The 19,619-nt window shown below is 44.2% G+C and overlaps 1 long non-coding RNA gene across 2 annotated transcripts in view; it reads left to right on the forward strand.

The window, feature by feature from the left end:
- The window catches only part of LOC310751943, a 414,687-nt gene that overhangs the window by 184,137 nt on the left and 210,931 nt on the right, over nt 1-19,619 (forward strand). The gene's annotated exons all lie outside the window — the stretch shown is intronic.

The raw sequence follows: 19,619 nt of genomic DNA on the forward strand, positions 1-19,619 counted from the left end.
AAGAATGGCAGATGAAGATGATGGACTATATGGGACTGGCAGAAATGACTGGCAGAATCCGGGACCAGGGAGAAGAGGTGGTGGAAGAAGATTGGAAGAAATTTAAAGACTATTTACAGAAATATTGCAAAATTAATGAATGTTAGAATGATGTTGGATAGAAATTAAGTGGTTTCCAGCTGTAATGCTTTAAGAATATGGAAGAAGGGTATAATTAGGTAAAAAAAATAACTAAAATGGTGTTGGATTGGAAATAAGTGGTATTGGCAGCAAAGTTAATAAGAATATGCAAAAATGAATTGATAATGGATGAAAATACTGAGTTATAAAATGTTAAGTTATAGAGATAAGATAAATGAAAGAGGGTAAGGATTTCCTGATTTGATTATTTAAATGGGAATACAAGAAGGGGAGGTGTGAGGAAGTCAAAGAAACAAGCAAATGAGTTTTATGTTATGAAAAACAATTGTTTTTAATTTTTCTTGTTTTTTCTGTATGTTTTACTTATCTTTTTATTTTATTTTTTTATTACTATGTGTTTTTGTATATTTGTCTTTGTAAAATCTTAATAAATATTTCTTAAAAAATAAAACACACGATAAGACATTAAGCATTAAAAGCTGCCTTCTGATGTCTTCTAAAAGTCAGATAGTTGTTTATTTTCTTGACATCTGATAGGAGGGCATTCCACAGGGTAGGCATCACTGCCAAGATGGCCCTCTGCCTGGTTCCCTGGTTCAATTGCAAAGGGGACTCTGAGATTTGCACAACTGCCAAGATGGCCCTCTGCCTGGTTCCCTGGTTCAATTGCAAAGGGGACTCTGAGATTTGCACAGTTCATTTGAAAATTACCTTTTATTCTGTGTGATAAGGAATTCTGGTGGAACAGATCATGGTTTTATGCATATGTAGCAACTGATGGGTCCCCCCCCTTCTTTGAATGATGCCATGACCTTTGGCTAGCACAGTAAAAGTTTGTGTGTGTAAGTTCATATGGCCCAGTATCTTGTTCTCACAGTGACCAACTTGATGCCTCTTCTGGAAAGCCCAACAGCAACTACCCCCACTTGTGTTTCCCAACAACTGCTATTCACTGCCTCTGGAAGTGGAGGTAGAACATAGCCTTGTCATCCAGTTTCAACACATTGGTCCTAGTACTGCCTTCTGGGGGAACAAAGAACAAGTCTTCTCCCCCTTGTATTTCACAGCCCATCAGATATTTGAAGGCAGCTGTCATGCTTCCCCTTCACCCTGTCTTCTCTGGGATAGACATAGAATCATAGAATTGTAGAGTTGGAAGGGATCCTTAGGGTCAACTAGTCCAATCCCCTGTAGAGAGCCAGCATGGTGTAGTGGCTAAGAGTGGTGGACTCGTAATCTGGTGAACCAGGTTCGCTTCCCCGCTCCTCCACATGCAGCTGCTGGGTGACCTTGGGCTAGTCACACTTCTCTGCAGTCTCTCAGCCTCACTCACCTCACAGAGTGTTTGTTGTGGGGGAGGAAAAGAAAGGAGATTGTTAGCCGCTTTGAGACTCCTTAAGGGGAGTGAAAGGCTGGATACCAAGTCCAAACTTCTCCTCCTCCTCCTCCTCCTCTTCTTCTTCTAGTGCATGCCATTCAGCTGCTCTTTCCAGATCCTGTGACATCCAGGACATCATCCACTGGACATGGTTTAGTTCATCAATGTTTTTTTCTTAAAATTTTGCACCCAGAACTGGAAATGGTACTCCAGAGGCAGCCTAAGCTGAGTGGAACAGCTTGGAACTGTTAATACTTGTGACCTCGACAAAATACTTCCATCAGTGCCTCCTGTGTTTGCGTAATACTCACGAGAACAGCTGAGTGTTTACTCCAGAACTGGAATCTGGGGCAAGCGTTGCATATGTCCACAGGACAAACTGCAGCAATCTGAGATACTGCTACCATTATTCCGTCCCAGGAGCATGTGTGGGTGTTGTAAGAAACACAGGAACAAGATGGTTCTTGTCCTGAGGGTTTATGTTAAGAACATGAGAGTCCTGCTCAGTCAAGGATGCATCGAATCCAGCATCCTTTTCCCCATGGTGGCTAATCAAGTGCCTCAATGGGAAGCCCAGAAGCAGGGTTGTGATGTATTAGCCCTTGCCTGCTGTTGCTCCCTAGTGACTTGAACTCACAGGCATGGTGTCATTGATACTGAAGCTTTCGACTAACTTCTTCTCAGAGCAGACCAGCTGCAATGAAGGAAGCTTAGTCGTGCTCTCTAATTTCAATGGGTTTACTCTGAATAGCACTGACATTGGATATAACCCATTAAATACAATGGCAAATAGCAAGTGGTGTACCTCACCCTAAACAACAGGTACACAGAAGTACAAAGCATGTCCATTACCTCTCTTGAAACTTTAGAATATGTAACATGGCCGATATGAAGTTATTTTGCCTTCCCTGTCAAGCGAAGCTAGAGTTGCTTCCATGAACCTGATGTTCTCCAGAAGTTTCATGAAGTTACACCATGAGTCCCAAATATACACCTTGAGTTCCAAGTAAACCTGTCCCGGCTAGGGTTGCAACATGTGGTTGGTTGATTGGTTGGTGAGATCAGTCTTTTGCCAACCTGAAAATGTTGCTGCACTCAAACTCCCATCAACATCATTGTTGGTCATGTCAAGTGGCACTGGTGGCAGCTGGAGTTCAACTATGCATGGAGAGCACCCCTGGCCCATGGGTTAACACTAGAACTCAGGGACATCCAATGTCCCCTAGAATGACCTAGAACACAATAAAGAATTCCATGAAGGACTTTCAGCATTACAGTGGTGCCCCGCAAGACGAATGCCTCGCAAGACGGAAAACTCGCTAGACGAAAGGGTTTTCCGTTTTTTGAGCTGCTTCGCAAGACGAATTTCCCGATGGGCTTGCTTCGCAAGACGAAAACGTCTTGCAAGTTTGTTTCCTTTTTCTTAACACCGTTAATACAGTTGCAACTTGACTTCGAGGAGCAACTCATAGAACGCAGTGTACATAGTAGCCTTTTTTGAGGTTTTTAAAGACTTTGGTGATTTTTGAAGCTTTTCCAAAACTTCTTTTGCAGCCATTTGGTAAGTTAAGCTTTTAAAACTTTTTTGGGGGGTTTTGGATTTTGGGTTGGGGTGTTTGGAATTCAAGGACTTGGTGTTGGGGAGGGGTTTGCAAGAATCTGGAAGCTTGTGTGGTTTTTTTCTGCATTTTTATGATTTTCTGTGACCATTGGGCCACTCTGCTGTTTTTTTTAAAAAAAATATGGATTTAAATTTCTGTGTGCTGGGTGGCTGGGGGAACAGTTGGGGAGGGGTTTGCAAGAATCTGGAAGCTTGTGGTTTTTTTCCTGCATTTTTATGATTTTCTGTGACCGTTGGGCCACTCTGCTGTTTTTTTAAAAAAATTCTGGGTTTGAATTCTGAAATGCTCTTTACATAATGTGTGACTTTAAAAAGCACTTAATAAACTCTTGTTGTACCAAATTTGGCTTTGTTTGGACTTTTTTTGACCATAGGAACGCATTAATTGATTTTCAATGCATTCCTATGGGATTTCGTGCTTCGCAAGACGAAAAATTCGCTAGACAGAAAAATTCGTGGAACGAATTAATTTCGTCTTGCGAGGCACCACTGTACCTACATTCCCCTAGAATCCAATGAGCTGAATGTTGGAAGATTCAAGACAGATTTATTTATTTTTATTTTTTAAAAAACCAAAACAGAAACAACACTTATTCATGGCAGCACAAACTCTGGAACTCACAGGAGGCAGTGATGGCCACCAACTTGGATGGTTTTAAAGGAGATTAGACAAATTCATAGAGAAGCGAGCTATTGATGGCTACAAGCCATGATGGCTGTGCTCTGCCTCCACCATTGGAAGCAGTAATACTTCTGAATACTAGCTGCTGGAAACAGCAAGAGTGCAGAGTGCTTTTGTGCTTGGGTCCTGCTTGAGGCCCCCGCTTGCTTCTGGTTGGCCACTGTGAGAACAGGATGCTAGCCTAGATGGGCCATTGGCTTGATCCATCAGCTTCTTATGTTCTTATTGTCTTATGACAACCTCTCAGGAGGTAGCTGCAATCTATAGAGCATGTTGCTCCTGCAACAGTAGCCTAAGCAGTTACGAAATTGCAACACCTGTTTTTCATTGTGGTGGTTAAATGCCTCAATCTTTTACATTCTCTCTTCGTGGACGATCGCTTGATCAACAGAGTGTAATCTTGTCATCCTTTAGTTAAGTGGCATGTAAAGCAATAAATAACTATAGCTTCGAGGGTGTAGGCTGTGTGCCGCCCTGTTTAGGATAAATGATATCAAAGAGGATGGTACAAGGCCCTGATCAGCATATGTAAAAAGGATGTGCAATTATTACTCAAGGTACAAGCAGCTGCATCTTTCATTAAGATTGCCCAACACTTTCCTCTAGCAGAAACCTCCTTTCCTTACTTCTCTTGTCAACCTTATAATTGCCAAAAGTTTGGTTGTTTCCATGGACTCCACAAAATTGTTTTGGAAAACTATGTATTTGTCTTTGGTATAACATAGTTTAGGAATGGGGAGCCTGCAGCACTCCAAATGCGGATGATCTCCAGCTCTCATCACTCTTCAGAAGTAAGGTCAATAGTGGCAGATGATGGGAGTTGGAGTCCAGCCACACCTGTCCTAGCATGTTCCCAGCCAATTGGGGATCACGTATGAAATGCACTTGTAGAGGTGTAGAACATGGATGGTAAGCCAGTGGCCCTCCAGATGTTTCATGAACTACAGCTCCCATCCTCCCAGTCACATGGCCAATGGTCAGGGATGATGGGAGTTGGTGTTCAAAAATTCTGGAGGGCAACCAATTCTCCAAACCCGGTGTAGTTGGTCAAAAGAGTTGAAGTCCTGCTGTTGTTCAATGCTATAAATTAAAGACTGGGAATCTGCGACCTTCCAGTTGTTGTTGCACTCCCATCAGCATTAGTAAGGAGGGTGAAAGTTCAGGAATGATGGGAGATGGAGTCCAACTACATTGGGAAGGCCACACTTTCTCATTCCTGGGGAAATGGGTAATGCTTCAGATGAGGACTCGGGAAAGCTGTGTGTGTGTCCAGTCAAATGCCAGCCAAGGTTAGGGAAAGAACTGCATCTCAGGAACAGAATGTCAATGGTAGAATGTCTGATTTGCATGCAGAAGGTTCCAGGTTTAAACCCTGGCAGTTCCAGGCATACTGCCATCAACAATATAGTTGGAATGGATCCATCAGGCCTAGTAGCAGTGCTATTTTTCTGGGGAAAGAGTTGCTGGAACTCACCATTAACACCTCCCTCATTCTCTTAGAATGGCAATGGTGCCCACCAGAGAGGTGCCGGAACTGAGTTCTTGTGAGTTGCCCCTGAAAAAATCTCTGCCTAGTAGCCATCAGTAGCATCTCCTTCAAGAATGTGTCAGATCCTCTCTGAAAGCCATCCAAGTTGGTGGCCATCTCTGCTTCTCATGGGAGAAAATTCCATAGTTTATGAGTTGTGTGAGGAAGTTCTTTTATCTGCCCTGCAGAGAGCAGCTGGAGAGTCCTAATGCATGTATGGCCTTTTTGCAGGCTGTCCAGGAGAACAGTAAATGAGGGCTATTGCCTTCACACCTTGCTAGTGGCCTTTCTAGAGGAATCTGGTTGGCCACAGTGCCAAACAAGATGCTAGAGCTAGATAGGTATTTGGTCTGACCCACCAAAGTTCTTCTTATGTCCTTCTCAAATCTAGCAACTATCTTTCCTTGTCTACGAGACCATTTTTTTGTGATGGATGCCCCATGTCCACCCAAACTGCGAGCCAATCTTGTTAGAGGGATGTGAATGCCAGTAGTTTTGAACAAAAATGTTTGTTGCTAAAGTTCCAAATGTTTGGCTTTGGGGGCGCGCACTATTTACACACTGATTCCGTCACCAGATCACACCAGCATGCAAGAAACATGGGAAGATCTAGGATGGAAAGGAAACTCCCAACAAAGGATCTTCAGGGAACAGAACGAGACTGAACTTTTTTTTATTAACGTATTTAATACGACACCAATTAAACCAAATAGTGTGATACTCCTTCATCCTTGCCTGTGACATCAGAATTTTTTACAAGGTCTGCTGGGTGTGAAGCAAACATCATGACCTTGTTATGACAATCCTAGACCAATATAACCCTAAATGCTGTGGTAAGCAGCAACTTCAGAGTAATTCGAAGAGTTGCACAGATAACAGATTTGAAATTGGCATTTAATTATGGGGGCATCATATTACTAAGAGGTCACATGCGCCACAGAAATAGTATAAAAGCATCCTCGGTGGGAGGACATCTCCAACAGCTTCGCCTTGACTTCCAACAGCTTACATCTTGCCTTCTCCTTGGAGAGTCAGGTAAGCATATTTGCCTTCACTTGGGACACTGCTTCTCAAACTGTCTTCCTTGAAATTCTGGTCCTTTGAGAATTTTGTTGCGAGGTCATCTTGGGTAGCTGTAAAAGAGGATTAGACAAATTCATGGAGGAGGCTGTCAGTGGCTGCTGGCCATGGTGGCTTCATTCTACCCCCACTGTCAGAGGCAGGATGCGTCTGAATATCAGATGCTAATTAATGCCAAGCAGGGAAGGTGCTCTCGCACTTGGGTCCTGCTTGTGGTCTTTCCATGGAGGGGGGTCTAATTGGCCACTGTGAGAATGGTATACTGGACTGTAGTTGGCCTGTGACCTTGAATTTGAAGCAATAAGAATTGTATATTCCCTGACAGTGGCTTTCCAAGGTTTCAGATAACATTCTGCCCTGGTCCTGCCAAGCTTATTGAACCTGTGACTTTTTGCATGAAAAACATGTACTGCAAAACATGTACCTCTTTAAGCAGTGCACAGTTATACCATGCAACTGGCCTGATCCAGAAGGTTCACTGGCCTATCAGAAGGTTCTTATGCACTTTGCCTCTGAGCTGTAGGACACCCTACTCTAAACTTTCTCTTATATGAAAATCACAACCACACTAGTTGCCTCAACCATTCAGTTATATGTGATGTCCCTACAACACTGATTAAACTATATTGAATCAATGGTATCAGGGTGATATGTCTGAACAAGTGTCCACACCTTCTCTTCTCCTAAGTCAGGCCAGGATAAGCATCTAGGTATCTAGAGAAGCTTCCAAAAAGTCTTGGTCCATCATTATTGCAAAATTAACTTCTGTTGACCAATGTTGAAAGGAGCTCTTGCAAAGCTTAGCGTTGGGCAACATTTCAGAAATCATTTCTGTGAGCATTTACTTAATACTTTCAGAATTCAGGGTTGTAGCCAACTCAGAGTAGACACAGTGAAATTAAGGAACCTAGGTAAGTCATGTCCATTGGCTTCAATGGGTCTGCTCTGAATAAGGTTAGCACTGAATGCATAACTCAGTTTTGAGTTAAAGATAAGAAGAGCCCTGTTAGATCTTCTTATGGGGGAAAGGATGCTGGATAAGATGGGCTAGAAGGACTCTCTCTACATTATTAGCCAGGATGGAAACTTATTTTAAGAACATAAGAAAAATCTGATGTATCAGGCCAATGCCCTGTCTAGTGCAGGATTCTGAGTAACCAGATGCTTGTGGGAAAGAAGCAAGCAGACCCAACCAAGCCCAAGAGCAACTCTCGCCTCTTGAAGCTTCCAGCAACTGGTATTACACTCTGACTGTGGAGGTAGGGCATAGCCATCACGGCTAGTAGCCATGAGCAGCCTTCTGTTCCTCCATGAATTTGTCCACAAAATTCACTCTTGGGGAACATGTGAAAAGTTGTGCTTCCGTCAAGATCTAAACTTGCCAACCTGTGTACTGTTTCAGATTCCATCCCGTTCTTCCAAGATGGCCCTCTGTGAATACAGCAGCTGTAGCCCAGCCCTCTGTGGGATCAACACATCCTGCGTCTCGCAGATCCCGTCTTCGGAAGTGGTGATCCAGCCTCCCTCATTTACGCTGACCATCCCGGGACCCATCCTCTCTGCCAGCAATGACCAGGTGGCCGTAGCACAAAATGCTCCATGCGCCACTGGATATGGAGGGTATTGTGGTTACGGGGGATATGGATCTGGCTATGGCTGTGGATATGGATATGGATATGGAAGAAGATCCCGTTATGGGTATCCTTGTTCTTATCCCGGTTATTCCCGACGATGCAGCTACAGCAGCTGTGGACCGTGTTAAATGGCTGGGAACCCTAGGGAAGCCACGGGGGGCTACCAAGCCCCCACTCAGTAATTTCAGAAACAACGAGTACCTCTCTACCTCCCCCAAAGTCTATGTGTTGTAGCCAACTAAGTCCACCTCAGAGCAGAGCCATTGAAAGCAGTGGACCTAAATGAGTCTTGTTGATTGATTTCAATGAGTCTGCTATGAGACGGACTATCATTGGATACCACCCTTTGATAGCTGGGGAGGCTCCTGTCTTCTGAAATGCAGCCCTTTGATATACCTCTCTTCCACTTTCCTTTCGATGGCTGCAGTTTATCATTTCCCTGTGTATGTCATGCGTTTAAGGTTTTCTGCAATCTTACGATGTTTGTTACTCCCTTTTAAACCTGCTTCTTGGCAGGGAGAGAGATAACAAAAAGCAACAACAAGAAACTCGTCCTTCTTACTTCTCAACTTGTAATTGGTCCTGTTGGAATCAGCTTGCCTGATAACACATTGTCTTATTACTCAATAAAGCTTAACCGTTGCATCTTAATATTTGCCTTCTGGTTTTCTTTTGCCTGTCAGTTATCTTCCTTATCCTTCAATAGTTAACGCAAGGGAAGGGAACAAATTCTGGCTGCGGGGCCACATTCCCTCCTGCTAAGCTTTCAGGGGCCACATACCAGGGGCAGATGAAACCAAAGGTAAAAGTAAGTGGGGAATTTATGCCAATTTTGCCTTTTTACAGCAGTCTAGTTTCTACACAACACACACACACACACAAAGAGAGAGAGAGAGAGAGAGAGAGCTCACTATCCTCAAATCCCAAATCCAGGCAAGTAAGAAGCATTGTCAGAGTTCAATGACATGTTCCAGTCTGGGCAGGGGGGACATTCAGGGAGATCATGAAGCAGGGACAGTGAGAGGCATGGTCTGGGGAAGGAAGGGGGTTGCTACAGTGGAGGAATCATCTGGGGAGAGTTCCAAAAGGCTACATGGAAAGGTCTTGGTGGGCATATTCAGCCCCTGAACCTGAGGTTCCCCACATTGCTTTAACAGGTGAAAATAGAGACGTGCTCATTTAACCTCCTTAATTCTTAGTACCAAGGATCGCTTGGCGGGATCTCCTCCCTTCCATTATTACTGACATACTCTCCATTTACGGTATTTAAAGACCAGGTGGTTGGTTATTACCAACAGTGACCATGTTCTACCTCCACTGTCAGAGAGGCAGTAGTCTCTCAATGCCAATTGCTATTGTGTTAGCTTGCTGATTGTGGGTTTCTCTTCCCACTGGGACATCTGACTGGCTACTGCAATAACTGAATGCTGGAACAGATGAATCCTTATGTTCTATGTGCTACGGCCAGTGTTAAAGGTGATATGCTTTTGAATACAGAGTAGCGACACCTAGAAGGTCTTCGGTTGAATTGTATTTAAATTAAGTCCCTAGGATCTCTGCTGTTGGACTACAACACCCATTACCCCTGACAATTGGCTATGCTAGTTGAGCCAGATGGGAAATGGAATCCAGGAATACCTGGAGGGCCCTATGGGCGCCATCGCTACCCCAAAACAACTGAGATATTTTTGAGGCTTCAATATAAGCATTTTAGCTTCCATGCATTAGAGCTTGACACTAAAAAGAGGACCAGGCTAGTCCCGAAGGATATGGCTATCAATGGTCACTAGCCACAATAGCTATGTTCTCCATCTTGTGTTGGGGGCAAGATACCTCTGAAGGCTAGTTGTTGGGAATCACAAGTGGGGGAGAGTGAGTGCTTCTTGAGGGCTTCCCTTTGAATCAACTAGTTGGTCACTGTGAGAACACAATGCTGGACAATATGGGCCTTTGACCTGATTCAGCAGGCTGTTCTTCTGATGTTCTGGTTCATCTTCTGGGAGTGATCTACCACAATAACAACTGCCATAAAACAGATTGCCATTTCAAAATATGTCTCAGCTGAAGTATGTGAAATGGCAGGACTTGTGCAGCCTGATGTTGGATCCAACATTGCATTCCAACAACTGATGCAAGATTCTTCCACCCCATTTCAGGTGAGTCTTGCCTCCTGCTACAGCCCTAGGTGGACAAGGTCCATCACAGTTAGTGGACCTAACCCTGTGAATACATTGTGGAGGGATTTTTGGAGGAGGAGTTCAGGGCACTTAAGCAGAAAGGAAACCAGGCACCAAGGCTAGTAGCCATTGATAACATCATTCTCCCAGAAGAGCCCAGAGAAAGTTGTAGTGATGGTGAGCACCAATTTGGGAGGCTCTAAGAGAGGATTAGGGACGCAGATGGTGCTGTGGGTTAAACCACAGAGCCTAGGACTTGCCGATCAGAAGGTCGGCGGTTCGAATCCCTGCGACAGGGTGAGCTCCCGTTGCTCAGTCCCTGCTCCTGCCAACCTAGCAGTTCAAAAGCATGTCAAAGTGCAAGTAGATAAATAGGTATCGCTCTGGTGGGAAGGTAAACGGCGTTTCCGTGCGCTGCTCTGGTTCGCCAGAAGCGGCTTAGTCATGCTGGCCACATGACCCGTAAGCTGTACACCAGCTCCCTCGGCCAATAAAGTGAGATGAGCACTGCAACCCCAGAGTCGGTCGTGACTGGACCTAATGGTCAGGGGTCCCTTTACCCTTTACCTTTAAGAGAGGATTAGACATGGAGGACAAGGCTAGGAATGGCAACTAACCAAAATGCCTATGTTCTGTCTCCATTGTCAAAGGCAATTCATTTCTAAAGACCAGTTACTGTACATTTTTATGATTCTATTAGTGCAGAGTTAAGTTCATTGTACACATGTTGTACATTGACAATAAAGGTATTATTATTATTATTATTATTATTATTATTATTATTATTAGGGACTTGCTGTTCTGCTCAGGTCCTGTGTGAAGGCTTCCCATTTGGGTATCTGGTTGACCACTGTGAGATCAGGATGCTGGACTAGATGGGACATTAACTTGATCCAACAGACGTATTATTTCTTCTTTAATAATAATAATAATAGTTTATATACCACCCTTCATCCAAGGAACACAAGGTGGCTTACAATATAAAAATACACAACATAGTAACAAACAAAAGTCTCACACATGCACACACACCGTTTAAAAGGCCATGGATTGTTTAATTAGCCAGAGGCCTGGGAAAAAATGAATATTTTTGCCTGGCACCTAAAGATAGGCAACGAAGAAACGTTAACAACCATGATCGTTCAGAGTAGAGCCTCCATGTCCTAAGACAGTCTACCTCTGAACATGTTGCAGACAATCAGGGCTCTGAGCACCAGTTACTGGGAACCACAAGTGGGGAGACTACTGCTGCGCTCAGGTCCTGCTTTTGTGGCTATCCCATTGGCCACAGTTGGCCACTATGCAAACAGGATGCTGGAAGAGATAGCTATTCCATAGCATCTGCCTCATATTTGAGTGGACCATTGAGTCCCCAAGGTTTACATTTCCAAGGAAGGAATTGCAAGCTCCAATCAGAGGTGGGGAAACATAACATTGGTGCACGAGAAGTCTAAGGATCTGGAGTAGTGCTGGGGCAACACAGTTTGGCCATGGTGTTCGGAAGATGGTGTTTTTATGCGGTGACTCAAGCTCCCTTGAGGCTATGGGATGAGCTCTTAATGAAATTCCAGCTGCTGTTTTGCCCATATGAAGAAGCCTCACCACTACTCATTCCCACAGCCTTTTATGAGGAACTCATGCAATCCTTCTTTAATAGGCATGCAGTTACACCCATGGACGGCCTGTCATTTGAGTGGTTTCTTATTTCAATTTAACAACCCTCCCAGCACCTTTTCTGCTAGGTGTTTTGGAATCCCCAGAGTAAATGAGGAGCTTGGCTTTATTTTAGTTTAATGAGAGTAACTCATTCTCCCAATACAAACATCTTTAAGGGCTGAATGTGTAAACCGTATAAATGAATTGGCCGGGTAAGCAAAAATTAGAAACCTGGCAATTCACTAGATTATTTTCCCTTGGCTAATTTTAGCATCAAAATAAAATAAACCATGAAAGCAGCCGTAAGGCAAGAGGAGTAAATATACAGAAGAAGAAGAAGAAGAAGAAGAAGAAGAAGAAGAAGAAGAAGAAGAAGAAGAGGAAGAAGAAGAAGAAGAAGAAGAAGAAGAAGAAGAAGAAGAAGAAGAAGAAGAAGAAGAAGAAGAAGAAGAAGAAGAAGAAGAAGTTGTTTTAAAATAATGAACAGCATAAAGTATATTCCATGGTGGGATACAGGGTTCATATTTATACATCAAGTATTCAGAACAGTTGCCAGATAAAATCATATCTGGTAGGAATGTTTGTTTGGTCATAAAATTCATAAATAGTCCCCAAACAGATAGAAAATCTGAAGGGTTCATATCGTTCCAATGGAACGTATCTTAGAGGTTAGTTTTTCAGAGATGGCAATAAATATGACTTGTTTTAACCATGAGTCCAAAGAGTAACAAGATGGATCCTCCCATTCTTGAGAGACAAGCAGCAACCAGAAGATATAGAATTAATTGTTGACAAATAAGATCAACAGTAGCACCATAAAGACTTAACTAACTCTCTAAGGAGACTTGTTTGCCAATAATAATAATAATACTAATTTCTGTTACAACATGCTTCCATAACTTACCTTTTATTTAAAAGAAGGGATGGGCAAATCTGTCCATTCTGGTTTCTTGGGAGTTTCACACTTTTCCAAATTCACTTCTCCACATTTCCACTTCACTCTACAGGTTTTTTTGAGTCCACACAAACATTATTATGCCTTATATTTCACATTTCTTCCAATAAGTAAGTATATATATATATATATAGTTATATATATATAACTATATATATATATATAGTTCCATGGCCTGCAGCATTTCAGAAGGGCAAATCGGGATGCACCCCCACACACACACCATGCTGCAGCCCCCATCGTTCTCCCACTCACATCTGTCTCCTCATTTGTACGCCCCCTCCCTCCTCACACCTTCACCCACCACCACCGCTGCGGCCTCTTGGAGGTGCTTTGGCACCGCCCATTGGCATCGCCAAAGTGCCTTCCTGGAAGGCAATCATGAAAGGGTCACACAAGAGTGGAGCAGCATTGGTGCAACCTTTTGATGCTCGCCAAAGTGATCCAAGAGGCTGTCTGGCACACCAGGGTGCCATTCTTGAAAGGGACATTGTCAGGCTTCGGGAAATCGGCTTACTTCCCCATGGTCATTAATAAGCAGATCAAACTAAAGGAATTCTTACCAGTTAGTTTCTTTAATAAACGCAGTGAAGGACAAAAGAAAGCACCTTCCCAGAATGGTGGTGCTCCCGGTTAAGGGACACTCCCTCTTCCATCCCTATTAATCTATGTCGCTCCTACGTCTTGTAATCTGAGTTTGTAGCCTCTGAGCTTTCTGTTCTGACACTTTCTGAGTTTTCCATGACTTTGGGGAAGGGGGGGTGCATACTACCCAGAGACTGTGAATCTGTTAACTCTCTCTCTCTTCTAAAGTTTCTTCTGCTAGCTGTTCCCCATCCAGTATTTCCCAGCTTCTGCCTTCTGAACTATGCCCCTCTTCAAACCACTGTTCCAAATCTATACTGTCCTCCTTCACCTGGAAAGATTCAGGATCAGGATCAGGAGGAGGGGGTGACTCCCACCATTCTTCCTCAGTGCATCCCTCCTCAGCACAGTCCCTGACAGACATTCTGGGATCCAAACAGAAGCTGGGATTGGCTTCTGTGATCTGGGATATCCGACTTAAAACAGGACAGTTGTGGGGTCTGCATTTCCTGACCCCATTCAGCGGACATGGAAGGAGTTGGTTGATTAGGATAAATGAGGCATTTGCCCCAACAAGTTCAGTCTACCTTCAACCAGCCCTTACCTGCTTGACTTCTTACTTGCTTGGGCTTCTTAATGCAATGTAGAGTTAAACTCTGAAACTCACTCCCACAAAAGGCAGTGATGGCCACCCATTTAGATGGCTTTAAAAGAGAGCTGGACAAATTCATGGAGGAGAAGACTGCCAATGGCTGCTACCCATGATTGATGGCTAGCATAATTGGAGTCAGTAATGCTTCTAAACACCAGTTTCTGGGAACCATGGGAGAGATGAGTACTGCTGTTGCACTCAGTTCCTGCTTGCAATTGTGGCATCTGGTTGGTCAGTGTGAGAACAGGAAGCTGGACTAGATGGACTAATGGCTTTGTCCAGTAGGCTCTAAAGTTCTTAGCTGGAGATGCCAGGGATTGAGCTAGGTCCATTCTGCTCCACCAGTGAGCCATGGGGCTCCCTTCCCAGGGTACTTGCTGGCTCCCATTATCCCCTGTGCAACATTCCCATGCAATTATTCTGTCAAGCAATGAGACAAATATACAGTGGTACCTCTAGTTACGAACTTAATTCAGTCCGGAGGTCCGTTCTTAACCTGAAACTGTTCTTAACTAGAGGCATGCTTTCTTGTTGCCACTGCACCGACGGCACATGATTTCTGTTCTCATCCTGGGGCAAAGTTCTCAACTCGTAGTAACTCTTCCAGGTTAGCGGAGTTTGTAACCTGAAGCATTTGTATCTCGAGGTACCACTGTATAGGGGAGCAGGCCTACATGGTAAATGTGTGTGTGTGTGTAACACATTTTATTGCACCAAATCTGATTGGTGATCTTGATTCTACACACACACACACACACACACACACACACACACACTTAGGAGTAATCCTCACTTATTCTCAGGTAATTGTGCTAGACCAGATGGACCATAGACCTGAGGTACCAGATTTTTCTTGGGTTCAGATGGGAGCAGGTACCCTGAATGTGTGGCAAACATTTCAGCCACCCATCACTTAGGCATCCAATCTGGTCTACAAACCATTAAAATAATGGTTTGTAGACCAGATTACTTTATGAGTAATGAAGTAGTGATGAAGTAGTAATGAAGCCCATTACTTTATGAATAATGAAGTAGTGATGAGTGTTTGTGAAACACGTTGAAATACCATCACTTCCTTCTCCTTTGGTCTTTGTTTTTTGTTCCAGGGAAATCCTCACTTGCAGTCACCTCCCTCTGGGAGTCTTCACATGTTTCATATTCCTTGCTTTCAGAGTAACAACTCAGGATGGGATGGGAGGAGAAACCAAAAAATGTTTTAAAGATCTTGATAACTTCCCACTGTTTTCTTGCCATAAAGGGGGGGGGATGCATTACATGAATGTTGTGATACCAGGATTTTGTTTTGCGGAGAGCAGAATTTGATTCAAAAATGATCAATGATTATCATGGCAAACCTCTCTTCCTCGTTTAATCCCCTCAACAACCCTGCTAGGAAGTTAGGCTGAAAGACTGGTCTAAAGTTCACCATGTGAGCTTCATGAGCTGAATGGGGATTTGAACCCTGGTTTCTCTTACGTCCTTGTCTGAAACTCTAACCTCTACACCACACTGGCTCTCCAGCATGCTTAATGATTTCACTTGTTGTTAGTTTGCGGGTGGCGCTGTGGTCTAAACCACTGAGCCTCTTGGGCTTGCTGATCGGAAGGTCGGCGGTTTGAATCCCCGCGATAGGGTGAGCTCCCATTGCTCTGCCCCAGCTCCTGCCAACCTAGCAGTTGCAAAACACAGCAGTGCAAGTAGATAAATAGGTACCACTGCAGCAGGAAGCTAAACAGCATTTCTGTGCACTCTGGCTCTCGTCACGGTCCTCCGTGTGCCAGTAACAGTTTAGTCATGCTGACCACATGACCCGGAAAACTGTCTGTGGACAAACACTGGCTCCCTTGGCCTGAAAGTGAGATGAGCGCCGCAACCCCATAGTCGTGGGTTCTTTATCTTACCTTTACCTTACTTTCTAAAAAATAAAACAAATAAAATTCATTTTTTAAAAGAAGTGCAGATTAAGTAGGTTCCTCCAGCAGACATCTCCACCACCCCAGGCAAACACCCTGTGATTCCTATATTGCAGGGGTCGGACTAGATGACTTTTGACTAGGGCATTTGGAGCATGCTTCTCAGGTGAAACTCTGGGGATGAGAAATGATGTTGGCTTAAATGAAATGCTTGTGGTGGCGGGGGTGGGGGGGCAGGTGTGTCTGTGTATCAGGACTCTTTCTTGACTCCAGGTAGCTCCAAACTTAATGTGCCTCCATTTAACGGCTCATGAAAGGAGAAGTTACACCCAAAAGGGTAGGTGTCAGGCAGGTGCCTTTGAAACGAGTCTTGTAAAAATATTTATCACTGTTGTACATGCAAAAAAGGGATACAATTAAAACAGTTTCTTTCCCCCGAAGCCATACACCCTCTTGTTGATCAACGGCAACGCCTCTCAAATTAAGGCCTCTCAAATCCATTTGCATGATTGTTTTGAAATTTAAATCCCCTTTATGATTAACAGCGTCGGCATCTGGGGCGCTTTAATCACTTGGCATTCCTTATAATTTGATATTTGTTCTATCTGCCTAAATAAGCTTGTTTTGTTTCTCAGCCTGTGACATCAAGTCATTGCCTTTTCTTTCCTTCCACCCACAACAGATAAATGGTCCCCTGGATCTAGCCCATTGTGGAGGGAAGGGATGTAGCTCTCCAGAGTGAGGGCAGTAGAAGTTGCCATTGCTCTGATTTGTTCCTGAAGCCAGCTCTGAGTGAGGGCAGTGCTCTCAGTCTGAAGCCTAGTAGAAAGAAAAGGGCCCACTAGGGGGTAGGACATCTGCTTTGCATGCAGAAGGTACCATGTTCAATCCACGAAATCTCAAGTAGGGTTGGGAATGTTCTTCACCTGAAGCCCTGAAAATTTATTGCTCCCCATGCTTCTATTTCTTTGATGTGTCTGTAGATCCTACCACTTAGATTAGACATTTGAGAGAAAGGAGGATTGTAATGATTTTATTGAAAACTAGTGCCATGCAGTAGGGACGTGGGTGGTGCTGTGGGTTAAGCCACAGAGCCTAGGACTTGCTGATCAGAAGGTCAGTGGTTTGAATCCCTGCGACGGGGTGAGCTCCCTTTGCTCGGTCCCTGCTCCTGCCAACCTAGCAGTTCGAAAGCATGTCAAAGTGCAAGTAGATAAATAGGTAGCGCTCCAGCGGGAAGGTAAACGGCATTTCTGTGCGCTGCTCTGGTTCACCAGAAGCGGCTTAGTCATGCTGGCCACATGACCCGGAAGCTGTACGCCGGCTCCCTCAGCCAATAAAGCAAGATGAGCGCCACAACTCCAGAGTCGGTCACGACTGGATCTAATGGTCAGGGGTCCCTTTAACTTTACCTTAGTGCCATGCAGTGGCTAAAGTGCTGGGGGAAGACCAGCACGTTCCTAGCTCAAATTGGCTTTTCTTGGTTATAAAGTAGGATATAAGTCAGACAAACCAACTTGCTTTCAGTTGGACTGCACACTTCTCCAGAATCCGAAGTGTACTTTTAGTGCACAAAAAGAGGCATGCAGGAAAATCTGTATTTTGCTGGTGAAAATGGCTAGTTATGATTCGTTTCTTGTTTAAAGGTGAACCTATCTAATTAAAGCACAGCTCCACCCATGGGTCTTTGGAATGGTCAGCGCGAGGCTTTACTCTTTAGCCCCAAAAGGTGAAAGGCCAGGTGTGGTATGCCACATGCAGAGCCTTTTGTGATAGTAGCTAAGCCTTAATTGATAGCCATTAACCAGCATACCTGGGACGCGGGTGGCACTGTGGGTTAAACCACAGAGCCTAGGACTTGCCAATCAGAAGGTCAGTGGTTCGAATCCCCGCGACGGGGTGAGCTCCCGTTGCTCGGTCCCTGCTCCTGCCAACCTAGCAGTTCGAAAGCATGTCAAAGTGCAAGTAGATAAATAGGTACCGCTCCAGCGGGAAGGCAAACGGCGTTTCCGTGCGCTGCTCTGGTTCGCCAGAAGCAGCTTAGTCATGCTGGCCACATGACCCGGAAGCTGTACGCCGGCTCCCTCAGCCAATAAAGCAAGATGAGCGCCACAACCCCAGAATCGGTCATGACTGGACCTAATGGTCAGGGGTCCCTTTACCTATTAACCACTATGGCTAGATAAAACCTCCAGGATTAGAGATAGATGACTTCTTGAGCACCAGTTCCTAGGGAGCAACACGAGGGGAGGTGTGCTGGTTAAACGGCAGAAATTCAAGTTGCTTTGCGCTGAAAGGCAAACCTAGAAGACCCATCAAGTCCAGCATTCCATTCTCACAATGGTCATCCAGCTGCCTCAATGGGAAGGGAAGCTACCTAATTCACATGTTCATAAGCAATACATGAGCTCTCCTTGGAAATCTGTGAATTTTGCAGTGCAGTTCTCTAGCCAAGCAGTGTGTGCAGAAATGCATATGCTAGGATGAAGTATGCATAAAAATGCATACCATAATGAAAACAGCACACATACTGCATTAAATGAAGGAAATTTCTTTTGCAAAAGTGTCCCAAAAGATCTTTATGCTGAGAGAAATTCGCACCGAAGTGCAGGTGAATTTTCACAAGGAATGTACATTTGCACAATGATGTACAAATGGGGAACACTGAATTTCAATTTTGGAAAAATGGGATTGCTGAGATGTGCTCATCCCTACTGTTCAATGTACTGAAAAGTTTGTGTTTTATGTGAATAGCATCCACAAAGTTGGTACAATGGGATGGCGTGGCATGCCAAGAGATGGAACAAGACAGAAGGATATATGATTAAGTTCCAGAGATACCTAAATGGGATGGAACTATTCATTCATTCATTCACTTAGTCTGAGAGACAGTGATTGACCTAAAGACACCTACTTTATGGCTTAGTGGGGATTTTACCCCAGGACTTTCCCAGGTCTTAGTCCAACACTTTAACCACTATTTGCTGTCCAGACCACTCCTTTTCTGGATGTGATCTCCAATCCCTCCTGCTCAAAGCAAATTTGACACCAATTCATGCATTCTCCTGCCCTATTCCTTTCAAACATGCCTCTCCTGGGAACTGCCCAAAACATCATTATTCCAGCCATATTTGGTAGATTTGGCCACCCCATTTTAAAAACAAACAAAAATAAACCCCAGAACTTCTTAGCTTTCTTTGGAATGTGTTGTATATGTTGTGCATTTACCAGAGCGAGTGCTCCAAAATCCTCTTTGGATTTCACCTTGGGCAACATTCGCTGGTAATCCTGAGCTTACTGACAACTTTGCCTACGTGACAGCAGACGATCTCAAAAGTTCAGTGAGCTTCTCATGCTGGAGGTAAAGAATTGGACGCAGTCCTTGGCACTGGAATGAAAGTGGTTTTATGTATTAGGTTGCTGTTGTTTTTCCCCTGCTGATGCAAGAGTGACCCATCTCCAAACAGCAGGGCGTTAACATTGATGATGCAATGGGACGGGATATAGTCTAATGGGTGCAAGAATTAAAGGGAGGTGAAAGAACTTGAGAGCAACTTGGAATATGATGCATCAGCATATTTCCCCCTCCTCCAAGATCTAATCAGGGCAAAGTGCAT

Source organism: Podarcis filfolensis, assembly GCF_964270895.1.
Source record: "Podarcis filfolensis genome assembly, chromosome: 16".
Lineage (NCBI taxonomy): Eukaryota > Metazoa > Chordata > Lepidosauria > Squamata > Lacertidae > Podarcis > Podarcis filfolensis.